Below are 14,413 nucleotides of genomic sequence, written 5' to 3'. Positions count from 1 at the left end.
TCCAGTAAAAGCTTTGCTTTACAGTCTGGGATGCTCACAGCCAATATAAAAGTTTTAGCAATTGTGCTGGTCCCACCTTTTTCTCGCTTCTTTTTTTTTTTTCCTTTAATACAAAAAATAAAAGAAAGAAAAAAAAGAAAGAAAGAAAAATGCCTTGGCCTAATTATCATATGAAACAATTTTTCTGAACCTTGATACAGAACAAGAGAACAGTTTTCTAAGCAGTTTAATGCTGAGCATGCCAGATAGCTATTCAGTTGTCTCCTGAGCTATTACCTGATAGATAATACATCATGAAAAAAAATAATTATAGACTATATAATAATGACTAGTAGTTATCATAGCCTGGTTGTTTTAGCAAGAAATGAATCTTTTAGGGTTTTTTCTGGTTTGCTTCTAAATGCAATGGAAATGTATTATTGTATAACATAATTGATTAACACCTATTTTAATTAACCTCTAACAGTAACCTGAAAATTACAGGTGTATACACCTCTTCAATGAAGCATTTTGTTTTCTGTTAAGTTCAATTCCTTCACACGTTACAAAAACTACAATACAAGGCTGAACAAACTGTCAGCATATTTCTTCACACTTTAATTGTAATAAAATACCACCATATATACATGTGTCTGTGAGTTCAACTGAAAACTTTGCCACATAGCTCATGCAACTCTGAGGAAAAAAAAGTTTAATTACTTCGTTTCTTTTCCATTCCTTGTTTCTCAGTTTTACCAGTTAGAGGGGGTGGAGGGTAAACTTCATGTGCTTTCTGAAAACTACAGCGAAAGCAGCTAAGCAAACTATATAAATCTTTTACTTAAACAGCTCCAAGATTAGTCATGGCCTCTAGTTCTGTGAAAAAAATTTATATGAAAAGCAAATGTTACATGGCAAAATATGTAACAGATCAAGATGGCAACACAAGTTCAGGCTGTTCTGTCCCATGAGCGTTTTTCTGACAAGTCAACTTAACACCAAGGGCAGAAAAATTCATACATCTATGACTTTCCTCTCAACAACCATTTTGAGGGAGAATGAATTTAGTACATTATGTAGAGGTGCATTTTTCCACAAGAGAAGTCTTTATAGCCCCTGTTACACCCAATACTTCCATCCTCTCAGCAAAGGAAAACATCGTTAGATATCTGCAAACACCTCACTAGCTGGCTGTTTAGAACTGTTTATAATTTGTCCAATTCCCACAGTTTACAGTTCTTTCTTCTGATTAACTATCAGTATGGTATGTTATCACAAGCTATTGTTGTCAGTCATTATCCATACTCCTGTAGAAAAACTCTAAGTGGCTTTCTTGGCTTATATACCGAATTTTTCCTTCTCATGTTCACTGCCCTGCATTTCTCTGTTCTAGATGTGGACCTATCATTTTTTTTGTTCTTTTCCCTGTACATTCACTGTAACTTTTTTCTGACAATGCTGCTTGGTTTAGGTGGTTCAAATCTTGAGAAAAAATTTCTGAGGGTGGAAGAAATTAACCGAGGCCCAATTCTTGTGAGATGCATATAGTTGCTGTATTTTTTTTGCATGATGCTTGTAAACCGTAAGTCCTTAACACCTAGCTTTCCTTCACACATGGGTCAGGGGAGAGAGACATGCTGCAGTATGGCAGCACTTCAGTTCTCACTACATACATAGAATATTCTGGAAATCTGCAAACACCTTGTTGTGATATTTCACGTCTAGCTGGAGACGTTGTGAAAATCATCCAAAACGCTGAAGACAGCCTAGGTGTGCTCAGAGGTGCTCGTAACGTCGTTCTCTGAGCAGTACGGGCACGCTGCCCTGTTTGCTCCAGACTGCGTGCCGCGGCCCGACTCCTCACTCCTTCCCTCTTACCTCTACCACACGTTCAAAACCGCGCCTGCCCTGCCCCGTCCTTCTGCTGCCTCAGCTCTTCCCCCGCCGCGGCGGGAGCCTCGCCAGCCGCCTCCGCACGCCGACGGGCCGCGCTCGGGAGGGAAAACAAACCCGACTGTCAAGTGGCCTCGACCTGACAGTACCTGGGCCCGGGGCTGGGTTTCTTCTTCAGAGGACTGTTCTAGCCACCCCCTCTCGTCCTGGCACCGCTTGCCGCAGCCCGAACACAGGAGGAGTCGGGTGTTTTCCCCCTCTGTTTGCGGTTTATAGGTGTCTGTCGGGGGGCTCCAGCCTGAGGAGACCCCGCGCGCCCCGCTCCCCCGTCAGGCAGCCCAAGGGGCGGGAAGCGGCCGCGCGCGCGCGAGGAAGCCCCTCGCTCACCTGAGGGAGCGCCCCCCGCCTGGCTCCTCCCCGGCAGGGCCCGGGCGCGGCCCCGGCCCCGGCGGCTCCGGCACCCCCTCCCCCGCTGGAGGGGGCGGGCAGTCCGCGCTCAGCTCCGGCGGCGAGCGCAGCTGGCGGGGCGGCGGCGAGAGCGGCACGAAGTTGACGGGGATCCCCCTCAGAGGGCGAGGCGGCTCGGGACGGGTGAGGGGAGCGGCGGCGGCCGGTTGCGGCGGGAGGTCTGGGAGCCGAGGGGCGCGCCGCGTCGCCCCCTGCTCGCTGCCGAGATGGCCGGGGCCGGGCGGGCACAGGGCTGTGGCGCGACCTGACCGGAGCGCGGTGGGCAGAGAGGACGTCGCCGTGTGGTGCCGCAGGGGCTGCCGCCCGCGGCGGGACGCCGCGGCTGTGGAGGTGGCTCCCCGCGCTGAGGCGCCCTGGGTCGCTGGCTTTCCTCCTCCATCTCGCTCCGTTAAACACGCTCCTTTCCAAAGGCCAAGGACGCCGAGTCCTCCCGGCCGTGAGGAGAGAACAACACGGCTCTCCCTGCACGACCAGCGGGTGACGCGCGGGGAGGCTGGCGGAGCGCCGGCCGTGCCGGGGCAGGCCTCCCCCGCCGAGCGCTCCTCGGGGCTGCCCTGGCGAGCGGGGGCTCTGCCGCCCCCGGGGCCGGCGTGCTAAACGGCGGGGAGGGGATCGGTGCCGCCGCGCCGCGGAGGGGAGTTGCCGGGAAAACAGACTCCGATGAGACCCGAATATTCCTGCGTTTTCTCTCGCGGCTGTAAAGAGCGGGGGCTCTTCCCCGAGTGCGCGTCCCGGCCGCGGCTGCCCCGGCGCGGAGATTGCAGTGCCGCTGCCGGCCTCTGGTTTCAGGTGAACTCGCAGCGGCCGGGCCGGGCCGGGCGGGGCCGTTGGCCGCTGCGGGCCCGGCGCCCCCCCGCGGGCCGGGCGGGCCCGGAGCCCTGGGCGGGCCGGCGGGCGGCCCCCCGCGGGTCGCCGAGGCCGCCGTGCGTCGGGGGCGCCGCGGCCGCCTGTCCGCACGCATTCCTGCGGGGATTCCTGGCATTCCTGAGCTGAGGGCATTCTGACTTCTTCATCTCCCTTTTATTCCAGGAATTAGCGTGTTTTTGCGAAAGGGTGTGTCCGCATTGTGTGTGTTCTTTTTCATGGGAAAAGCTTAGAATGGCAGTTCAGCCATTTATTCTTTTTCCCATTTAACTTTGCATCTGATATAATTTATATCCCTCCCATACGATGACAACTTTATGGGGAGATCAGTGCTGCGATAAAACTTTTTGTGGTGAGTTTGGGTTAGCGTCTGCAGTTGACAGAAGAATAGTTGTTACAGCTTTTGTCTTTCTCCTGTTTTTCTCTTTAGCATGTAAGTATTTTTAAAAAAAATCACTGCAATGTACTCTGAATAATTATCAAAGTAGAAATAGTGGAAACCTATCCTTGAAAGCTGGTTTATTTATCTGAACATCTACACTGTGTTTAATTCACACGCATTCATATAAAATGAACCCTGTAGATGAATCAGAAACCCCCTAGGATATAATGATTTGTGGTATACCCATGTGAATTTGATAGATTCAGTGTCTGACGCTTATTCTGACAACTGTCACATGTCTCATAGTTAGGGATCTCTTTATACAGCTGGTTTTAACATAACTTTAAAACTTTTATAAAAATATCATTAAAATGACAAAACCAAACCACTGATTACTTTTTTAAGATGCTTTGTAAGAACTTGTTTGGCTAGCAATTATATTTTCTGGAAATCTCATTGTCATCGAATTGTCTAATTTTTCTCTTATGTTAGACCCAGAATACATTTGCTTATGCTCACAGTGTCTACTAAGCCAGCTGTGGTTACTGCTGATAAATATAAAAGTATACCAAGTTGCTATAAGGTTTTTTGGGTTTTTTTGTTTGTTTGTTGTTGGGTTTGGGTTGTTTTTTTTTTTAGTAATTAGAGTGTTAGTTTGAAGTCAGGTCTTTTCTTTTAGGAAAAGGTTATAAATGGAAATGAAAACTTTTCATACAGTATTGGAATGTACCATTAGTAGTGTAGTAAGCAGCATGTTTTACAAAGGAGATGAAGTCTGTCATGTTATGAAAGGCAATTGTACTGCTTTTTATTGTATGATACTCTTTTTGAGATAGTTGGCTATACTTTTTAAACAGAAAACTGTAAAATTAGAAAGCAATATTTCTAATTTTTATTAAAAATTCTCTTAGGATATTAAGATAATCCTTCACATAAGAGAAGGTAATTGTCATTAGTAGATTTTTTTTCAGTTCAATATTCAGATATATTTTTTAAAAAATGGATATGAGCTAAACAAAAAAATGCAGTGCTTCAAATGAAGTCTCTTATAAAGGGACTGATATTTTTACATGTATGTGTTTGCAATTTAGAGGCATTTTTGAAATGTATTAATCATTGGAAAAGAAATTCCTAGTTGGTTTACATACACCTTGACTGACATTAACTGTTTCTAAATCCCACTTCAGTGCAAATACACATTAGAAAGGATTATTTTAGCAAATGTCAGTAATGTTATGACAGTAATGAAAAGGGAGGGCTAACTTCTTTGATTACAGTTCCATTGCTAACTTCTTTGATTACACAATTTGTAGTGATATTCCAAAGAGCTTGTCTTCTCCATGGGTGTATCACACAACTGTTTTTGTTCTCAGTATCTGACTTAGTTGTGTTTTGCTTTTAAATCTAATAAATGATTAGACTGCTTAGGCTGCCTGAATTGCCTCCAAGCAAACCAGCTTATTTTAATTTCTGTTAATTGCATTATTAGATCTCACTGTCACTAGTAAAATGTCTGAGAATGCACTTAGGTTCCCCTCACAGGGTATATGGGAGATGTGGAATTTAATTCACTGCAAAAATGATCTGTGGTGTATCCTGTGTAAGGAATATTACATCAGTAAAAGCATGACAAAGCTGAAAAAGAAAATCAGTGACAGTTCCTTCTTCTGGTTTATCTTGTGTAATAGGAAGTTGATCTTTCTGGGAGTATTGGTGAAACTGGTTTGTCTAGGCTCTGCAATGTCATCTGAAATGTGTAGGTGAAATGGCATGACCTCAAACTTGAATTTTTAAGTCTTTTGTCATGGAGCAATGCGAGAAGAACGTATGTGCAAGGAGTTTGTTCAGCCTGGACCATGGTGGCTAGGTCATTATTTAAAAATAGCTACTTAAGTATTTTGAGGCCAAATAGTTCTGCTGATGTCAGAAATTAAACAAAAGTAGACCAGCACAGTTTCATTCTGCAGCCTGCTGTTTTACCATTTCTGCTTTTTGAAGTCATAGTCACAGAGATGATGATGATGATGTCATTATTATCTGGCCTTTCTACTATGTTGATAACCTGAAAATGTGTGTATTAATATCAAGCACGTGAGCCTGGTTATGCAAAACAATGTTCAGCCTACGGCAGTGTCTGCCTGTGTTGATAGAGGGGAACTAGCAAGAATCTGGTCAAGATCACTGATGTTAATAGATTTCTTAGAAATGGCAAGGAATACTAAAATAATGGGCCATTTCTCCCACTTCTGCACCGTCTCTATGCAACTCTGAACAGCAGCAGAAACGATGGAGCTCCCTACTGCCCATGTATTCAGATAAAGCAGGCTTAAGAAATTTGTATTTCTTCTTTCTTCTGTCTGGTCCACTTCTCCTTTCTTTTTAGGGGTAGGAGGAGGTTATCTTCTGCCTGATCAGTTCAGTGATATGATTCAGAGCTGGGCTTTACAAAAACTACATCTTTACAATATAGAGATTAACAGCTGTGTTTTGAATGGCCAGGATGAGGTGAAGATGTTAGAATTTCTACAGTTGCTACGTCTCAACAAACTTCATACTGAGGAACATGGTGCTGACTTGATGCATCCTCAACTTAGGTTTGGCAGTTTACAGGGTTTTTAATATGTCTTGAATGCTGTGTTGGTAGGATGTTCAAAAACCCCAGAAAGGTTGGTTTTATTGTTTCTGTCCTTACTTGGCAAAAGAATGGAGAATCCTCTCTCTGAGAATGCTACGTTACCAGGTTATTGTGTTCATGGAGTATTTATTCCAGGTGTGTTTATCTGGAAACACTAACACATTTCAGAAACTGCTTTGGCCTTGACTTTCTGACTGGAGTTAAATCTAAATGGTAATACTTTTTCAGTATAGCCAAGTATGAAAATTAATGTTTAAACCTGAGAAATTAACAGGTTAGGAATGCATGTGCTAAAGCTTTAGTGGAGTGGTAGACATGGAGTCACCGCTGTTTGGGATTAGAGCTCAGTGTATTTGCTGTGACCTTGTACCATCTCTGCCAACAGAGCTGGCAGCCTCCTTGAAGGAGTTTATCCAAATGTAGGCTTATAACCTTTTGTTTTATGTGAAATAGAGTGGATGACAAAATCCATAGCCAAACATTTTAAGTACATAGTATAGTTTTTCTATCAATGCCTGTAAATTTTTAGCCAAATAAACTCTGTTTTAAATTAAATTGATTAATTTTTTGTATTTCTGAGATGCATTAACCAGATTGACAGTATCAGATTTAAAATGAATATTCTATAATAAATAACCTTTTCACATTCTACTTGATTTTGGTAAAGACAGAGAGCAATGAGGAATAAGGGTGATTGGAGAAATGTCTCAGAAAGCACTTCGACTTAAAAAAAAAAAATCAGGGAAATTGGTAAGACTGGAAGATGCCTCAATTATTACCACAACTGCCCCTTTCTGTGAGAATCCCCAGGCATGCTAAGAGTCATTACCATTCAAATAGCTGCATGACTCTCAGTAGTCCGAGCATCACAGGAGTTTGACTCCAGGCATTTGCAGAAGTTCATAATTCTTTAGTTATATGTACATTACACACAATTTTAATGTAGCTAAAATGTCGATGGGGAAACTATATAAATACACTATGAAAAGGAGACTTATTGGCTAGGCTGCCCATGCTTATACGTTCATATGCATATGTGCCTATGTATTTCTCTGTATTTCTCTGTACATAAACTCTCACAGACACTTGCAGAAGCCTTATAAGTAATTACCAGCCATTAGGAATGTTTCAACCCTATTTTAAATTTTGTTGAAATGTATCTGTAAGAGCTGTTGAAGTTTATTAGAATGGAAGATGTATTTTATGTACACAAAACCACTCAAAAGTGAGTAATGATTTGTGATCTATTTCAACATGCAGCATAACACAGAAGTGGTGGGTAAAATTTGAGTTTTTATATAGAGATGGGGGAATGTTTTCAGTTATGTGAATCGAGCTCAGAGTATTTTGTTAGGCCTTGTTGAAACTGGGAATGGGTTGGGATATGCCTTCATACAGTCATTTGCACATCATTAGCTGTTATACGCAGGGAGCAAACGTTCAGCAGTAGCGGCCTTTATTTACAAGAACAATTGGCATGTAATGTTAGATTACAATTCCACAAATACTTCAAGCCTCATAAAGAAGCAGCCCTACCTCCCTCATTTCCCCCCTAGTAATTATGCTATTCCAGCGTGAAGGTAAGAAGAGTGGTGGCTTGTGGGAGCTGGTTAAACCTGTGCTCAGTGTACAAGCAGGGTTCACACCAGGAAGCTTTGGCTGCATGGGCTTTGTAGGCCCTTTTAAGTGATGCATCTCCTGGTGGAGAAGTCGAGCACACCATGAAGCTGCTTTCCTCTGTGGAGTTATCTAGCCTCTCTCTACTCAGCTTATGCCTCTTAGATTGAGTGTGATGATATCATCTTGTTGTCTTGTGGTGGCTGGGCTCAGGGCCCGCAGTTCTGACTGCTTATTTGAATTTTAAAATGCATGGTTGAGTTAGTTGAAAGAGACTAGATGGGTGTGAAGCCAAGTGTTTAAAGAATACAATGCAATTAAGACAAAGTTTAACAATAGAAAAAATGGGAGCCATAACCAGCTTGAATACACATGAAGCTGTGGCCTTATGTTGGCTGTGTAAATATGACTCCTAAAGTCTATTTTACATGTAGTTTTTCTGCTTAAATACTTCCATCTGTATAGAGATTAACCCTTTTCTGTGTGTCTTCATATAGGTGAGACCTTGGTCTCTGCATGCAGTTGTACTCAGCTCATCCTTAATTTTATTTAGGAATAAGCTATACTTGTATAATCAAAGTTTTGCTGGTTGCATCTGTTGTGTTGCTGTAACTGTAATTTCTCTAGACAAGATTATATTTTTTTGGGTGGGAATACTGAGAAGAAGGTTCAGTGATACGTCACATCTAAAGCCAAGGAATAATTTTTGGAGTAGGGGAACTTTTTTTTAATAATTTGTTTATTTTAAATAATATTATAAATAATTTTGTGTTCTTGAAGCACTGGCAAAACTTTTTAACAAAGGTTGCCCTAACTCTGTTTCCATTTCTTGAAGAAGGGCTTTCTAAGATACTTATTATTTTACTTTATTAACTTTTGATTTTTGCCTGAGCCCCTAAAAGTATGAACAGGATAATCTCTTCTATTTAAACAACAATGATGTCATTGGGATGTATTAAGATAATTTCCTTTGGAACAAAAAACAAAGTTTCTAACACTGACAATTGGAGGAAAATGTAGTGAAACAACATAGAATCTCTTGTGGAGTGAGTGTAATCATATCAGATGTTTGGATACAAACCAGCTATTGTATTTGAAATCACAAACTGCTTTTAGAATCCGTAAGTATCCTTGTGTCACTCAGCTGTTGTTTCTGTCAATACTTCAACAGATACGAACATTTAGAATTTGCTAAACTAGAATAGAGTATATAAAATAAAATTTCCTCTTGGTGACTTTATTACTTTTTTTTTTTAACCTTCTCCTTTGCAATTTTGTCATAAAAATGAGGAAAAACTGAGTGTGGTCATATCACATGTCTGTAATTAACTCGGAGATAAGTATTTATAACTTTCATTGTTGTTTGCTTACTTTTTGTATTTGAAGTTTATAAACATTAATTGTGCTGCAATGGTGCTAGGATACTTAAAGTGTAAGTAGATAACCCCAGTAGATTGGATGCTGTGTTAGTTGCAAAAAAGAGCTTGTACAGGTGTATATGAGCCTGTGCGGGAGACGAAACAGTACAGTGGTATAAGTACACTTATGCAAGTACTTGAGGCCACATAAAGCTTGTACCAATGTAACTATTAATAAACAGATGTAACTCTCCATCTTCCTCCAGTGACTTAACTAGTACCACAGTATAGAGCACCTGGGACTAGTCAAGACAGATGACATGAATTAGTTTCTTGGAACTGTATTTCAAATACAGATTGACTTCTGTTTTAGTATACTTGTAATGTGCTTTTTGTCACTGATTTCCTTTTGTTTATAATTTGTGAGAATCTGGAAACTAATTACTTCAATAAAGAAAAAGAGCGCTTTTTAATAATGATACAAAATATATATTGCAGTGGTAATAGTTTAGAATATTACATGAGAAATTTGGGGTTTTCTTAATATTTTTATCATTAACAAAAATTAAGGCTTTAATTTCCACTCAGTAAGCAAGGTTAATAGGTCATGCCATATTTCCTCTGGGAATAAATCCTGTAAAATTATGACTAGATGACTTCATACATAGCAGGTTAAGAAAATGGGATATATATTATGTCCTTGTCTTCAGTCAAGCTTTGACAATTTATGAACCTGAGGATCTGCCAAAATGGCTTGTTGTTGACTTACAGCCATTGAAGCAGATTCTCCTTTAAAAAAAAAACAACAAGAACCCCCAAAAAATAAACGAACAAAACCTGCTAGTTGTCACACAGCTCAAGCATTTGGCTGATCTGTCACATACTTTCATAGGACTAACAAGATGTTTACATTTGAGACATTGAGACTTCCTCACACACAACGTTTTTCAGCCAGAGGGAGTATGAACCAAGCTGTAAGCAAGCGAACAGTATCTTTTGCTCTAACTGCTGTTAATAGTTCTTTCTACTGACAGTCTTTATTAAATACAGTTCTCTTCCTGTCCTTGAAAGGGTGGCTATTAGTATTCTGTTTTATTGGCTGAGCATCTGTATAAGATTAATACTTGGGCAGAACCAAAACTGAAATCCTCATGTCTAAGGCAGCAGATCCAAGACTCATCCACTTTGCTATACTGTGTTTCAGGAGAAATTGATAAAATAATACGTGTAATCCATGCTAACCTAAGCATGGCTGTTTCCTTCCACTAACAGCTATGGAAGAAAAGTGTTCTTTGGAATTTTCATCCTGCAGGAAATTCTAACTTGTCATCCCTAGGCTGCCATCTGAAATCAGAACAGAGTGCTATTTTTCACAGAATAGAAATGAAAGTAATTGATTCAGAAATGTTGAAATACTCACTACTAAAATGTATTATTGTGATGGCATGCTTCCTTCTGTCCACAGACTTCTCTGTGTGTCAGTGTTCCTGGCTGGACTTCATTTTTCATTATGCACCCAAAGCCATATGACTACCATATTTAATCACAGCTTGGTTGAAGGAAAAAAAAAACAAAACATGTTGCATTTATGGAAGGCATAGACCTATATGGCTTCTGGTGTGGAGGCTGGAATTATTGCTTTCAAAGGGAGGCTTGAGTGACCCACTTGCAGTGCGGGTGTGTGGTCCTCCAGCATTTACTTCTCTACGTGGGCACCATGCACACCTTGGACTGGCCATGGGTATGAATTTCATTGCAGGTAACAATGCAATTTTGGGTAGGCAGTCCTGAGGCCACAATGGAATGCAGCAGGTCAAAACCTGTTTCTTTTCTCTTTGCACTGCACCAGTTAGTAGTATAGGTGCATGCAGGGACTGTATGAGGAGGGACTGTATCTAAGGTGGTGGATGGGATCTAGTACAAAGTTTAGAAATAGCTTGTGTGGTTCATTTATATGTAGTGTTCTTGGAAGAATATAAATTGCTAGCTTACTTTTTATGAAATATGTAAGATTAATTCTGCCTATAATAATAGGTCAGCCCTGTCTTGGAGACTGAAGAGATACCTTGATTTGGTCTTGTGTCTGTGTGATACCAAGCATAAGTCTTTGTGCTGTAACACTGGTATATGAAGTTCTGAATAATACATGCCATATGGCTTAGGTTCCCAGCAACTCATGATTTTTTTCAAGCACAGAATTTTTCAGTTTCTCTCATTCCAACAGGTAAGAAGAAGAGGTGGGACATGAAGCTTTTGGGCTGCTTTTCATGTGAATGAATATTTTAAAACTCAGTGGTCTGTTTTCTAATTCTTCATTTATAGAAATTTTAGGTAGGTCTTTGATACTGACATCAGAAATGCTGACCAATAATAAAACAAATCTCTCTCAGGGTATTTTTTTTTTCCCCACTGCTGCCTGCAGAGAGCCTGCATGAACTGAATTATGACATGATATATTGTAGAAAATCCTCTGCATAGGCCTTTCGAAAGTTTTGAATTTTGACCACTAGACAGGGAGTGACAGTTTATAGACAGTACAGGGACAAGAAGAAATTGCTGTGGAAGTTTTATTGTGTTCTGTAACTATCATAATTTTCTTTCTAATAGTTGTGAGGAGTGACTGCCAGATATGCTACAAATATAATTTCATAGAGACAAAAAATATACCTCAAGTGCGAAAAAAATGTTAAATGGGGATAAGGAATCTACTAGAAAGACGGCAAGCTTGTTGTTTCAGATGTCTTTCTGTTCCTGGATATTGTCAGTTTGCTCTTAAAGGAGTTTCACTGTCACATTTTACAGTCCCATATCTAGAACTTTAAAATTTCCCTTTCCTCCCTTCTGCTCTCTTGTAAGCAGTAGATCAAGTAAACTCAGCTACCCCAGAGCTATCTTCCATATAGACTAAAAGGGACCCAGGCACATTTTCCTTTGCAGAAGCCTCAGATTGTAGGTAGGATTGAGGGTGATGGAAGTTTCCCCTTGTGCTCGCAAAGCATGTTTGTGAGATTGTGTTCCACTGAGTGTAAAAACATTGCAGTTTCGGACTTGCCATGAATTATCCTGTCTGCTTCCTTTTCTTTACCCTCACAGTATGTAAGTTTTCCTTCCTCTTCTCTCCTAAAGTTATTTCCTGTCTTTTTTCTGTAGCACGGTCATTTATTATTGACCTAACACCCACTTTGTCTTTGTGTGATATTGCTGGTACTTTCTGAATAGTCAGCTGCACAGAGGATCCATTATTTAGCTTGGAGAGCAAGCTCCGTGTTATGTAAAGCTGGAGGACAAATTTCATAGTTCCTTCCTGGCATTTTGCTGTGTGTGTGTGAAAAATCCGGAGTAAACATCCATAAACTGTTACATCCCCCTTTTTAAAAAAAAGACACTGATTAAATAATATGGGCAGTGACTTTTTTTTTTTTTCTTGTGGTAAGAAAATTTGGAAATAACTTCCATGGAACCAAATGTAATTTCATAAGTTAGCCTTTAATAGCTTGAAATTTTCAGAATTCCAGAAGTTCACTCCTCTGAAGAGAAGATAGTGTGGTATGCCCTAACCTTCCTTTAATGAAAAATCTTCAGCTGATCTAGTCTTAGGAGTCTCAGGATTATGATATTGGATATGCAGAAGTTCCTGTTTTTCTATCAAGAGAGCCAGAGAGGAGTCCTAGTGCCATAGGAAAAGTGGAAAAGTCAGATCCTTTTTATTCTTCCATATACCTTCACTGGATGTATGCAAAAGGAGCATACATGTAATGTGAGGCAATACCTGTGTAGGATCTGTGGGTCTTTAAGGAGGCCAGGGAGTGTATCTGCTGGGGGTGGGATAGTGTGTCCCCCCCACATGCCTGTGTTACATATCCCAGGAGCCCTGTCTGTCCAGCGCGGCTAGTTGGCTCGTGTGCTGGAAGCAGAAAGTGTGAGGTGCATTATTGCAGATGTGTTAGAGGCATGCTTAGTAATGAGGGTGTATGGGCAGGATACAGAAGAGCAAGCTTCATAGGCGGGGTTGGGAAGGCATTTTTTTTTATAAATCTCTCTTGTAGGTTTGGCTAAAGAAGAACTGAAATGGATGAGTGGACACAATTCCATGCCTTTGTGATGCTGTAATGTTAGGCAGGCTGCAGAGCCGCTGAAGGGAACAGCCATGTCTGGCACAGGAGTATGTTTCTCAAACGCACACTTTTTCTGCTCATGTTGGCAGGGAGAACAGTCGGGGTTCCAAATCACAGGGGTTTTCTTTTTTTGTAAGGCAGGTCACCAGTAGCTCCTGGTAGCTAGCTCTAAAATAGCCGTGAAAGGAACTGTTTTGGAGGCATTTAAAAAAAAAAAATGTTTTTGAGCTGTTAAACCTTCATTATTCCTCTCCTGTGGTTCTTTGTAAAGTATCTTATCACCACTGAAGAAGAAACTACTACAGAAGTACATGCAGAGTATTGGATTTTCAGACATGAGAACCTCTGCTGACAAGTTCTCTTTATAAACAAAAATGTTATAGTTTCTATTTTTGGCAAAAAGAAGTCGTTCAGAAAAATGAAACCACTTCTGAGTAAGGATAAAATATGGGACTTTCATACCCACTGGAGGCCAGTATCTGAGTGTTTAAACACCTTTATGAAGGCTTATTTTTAAAAGATACCCCAAAAGTGAAAGGCCTGAACAGCTTTTTGTGCCAATTTTCTTTGTTTGTTCGCAAAAGTTTTTAAAGGTTTCTGTCCCTGAAAATGGAGTTAAAATACAAATTCAGTTTGGAATTTTGTGATTGCCTCAAGCAGTCCAAGGCCATGTTGCTGCCAAAATAGGTGATCCCATCATTCCCTGGTGCCTTACTTGTTGATCTGATAGAAAACTGCTCATTTTTTTGCTGGATCAGTAAAGCCGTGTGGCTGTGTGGTTGCTGGCTCACAAAAGGAGCAGGGAGAATTGTACAAGCTGAGGTAATGGGGTGCTAGATAGTGTGGGGTGCTAGATAGTGTGTTATGGCCTACATTTTTTAAGTCAGTTGGTAACATACAACATTGAAGTGAAGTAAGCATCTTTCAAACCAACAAATTAGGAATTTTTAAAGAACTTGATCCTGTAGCCTGATGAAACTGGATGTAACCACACAGGGACTGCACGTGGTTTTCATGGGGTTTCAGAGTGAGGAAAGGCCTATGTAGATGCCAAGGGTTAGGCCTGCAGGCTCAGGCTGCATCTATGGTAGGGTCATTAAGT

At 41.1% G+C, this 14,413-nt stretch overlaps 1 protein-coding gene and 1 long non-coding RNA gene across 12 annotated transcripts in view; one reads left to right on the top strand and one right to left on the bottom strand.

The window, feature by feature from the left end:
* The window catches only part of LOC148050262 (uncharacterized), a 47,850-nt gene extending 45,453 nt beyond the window's left edge, over positions 1-2,397 (bottom strand). For 4 of the 6 annotated variants that reach the window (XR_015701604.1, XR_015701603.1, XR_015701601.1 and 1 more), the window contains exon 1: positions 1,858-1,954. This is a non-coding gene — a long non-coding RNA (uncharacterized LOC148050262). Of the gene's footprint in view, positions 1-1,857; positions 1,955-2,021; positions 2,155-2,259 lie in introns of those variants that run through there. The other 2 variants (XR_015701605.1, XR_015701602.1) reach the window with 2 other exon arrangements.
* The window catches only part of CGNL1 (cingulin like 1), a 63,678-nt gene continuing 51,592 nt past the window's right edge, over positions 2,328-14,413 (top strand). For 3 of the 6 annotated variants that reach the window (XM_087745100.1, XM_087745096.1, XM_087745101.1), the window contains exon 1: positions 2,328-2,463. The gene's annotated coding sequence lies outside the window, so the exon portion shown is untranslated. Of the gene's footprint in view, positions 2,464-3,329; positions 3,638-14,413 lie in introns of those variants that run through there. The other 3 variants (XM_087745099.1, XM_087745098.1, XM_087745097.1) reach the window with 2 other exon arrangements.

The sequence above is a fragment of the Nipponia nippon genome, unplaced genomic scaffold (assembly GCF_047370975.1).
Source record: "Nipponia nippon isolate SJK-2023a ecotype South Korea unplaced genomic scaffold, ASM4737097v1 scaffold_9, whole genome shotgun sequence".
Taxonomy (NCBI): domain Eukaryota; kingdom Metazoa; phylum Chordata; class Aves; order Pelecaniformes; family Threskiornithidae; genus Nipponia; species Nipponia nippon.
The sequence above is the reverse complement of the archived record's forward strand: the minus strand, read 5'-3'. Positions and strand labels throughout refer to the sequence as shown.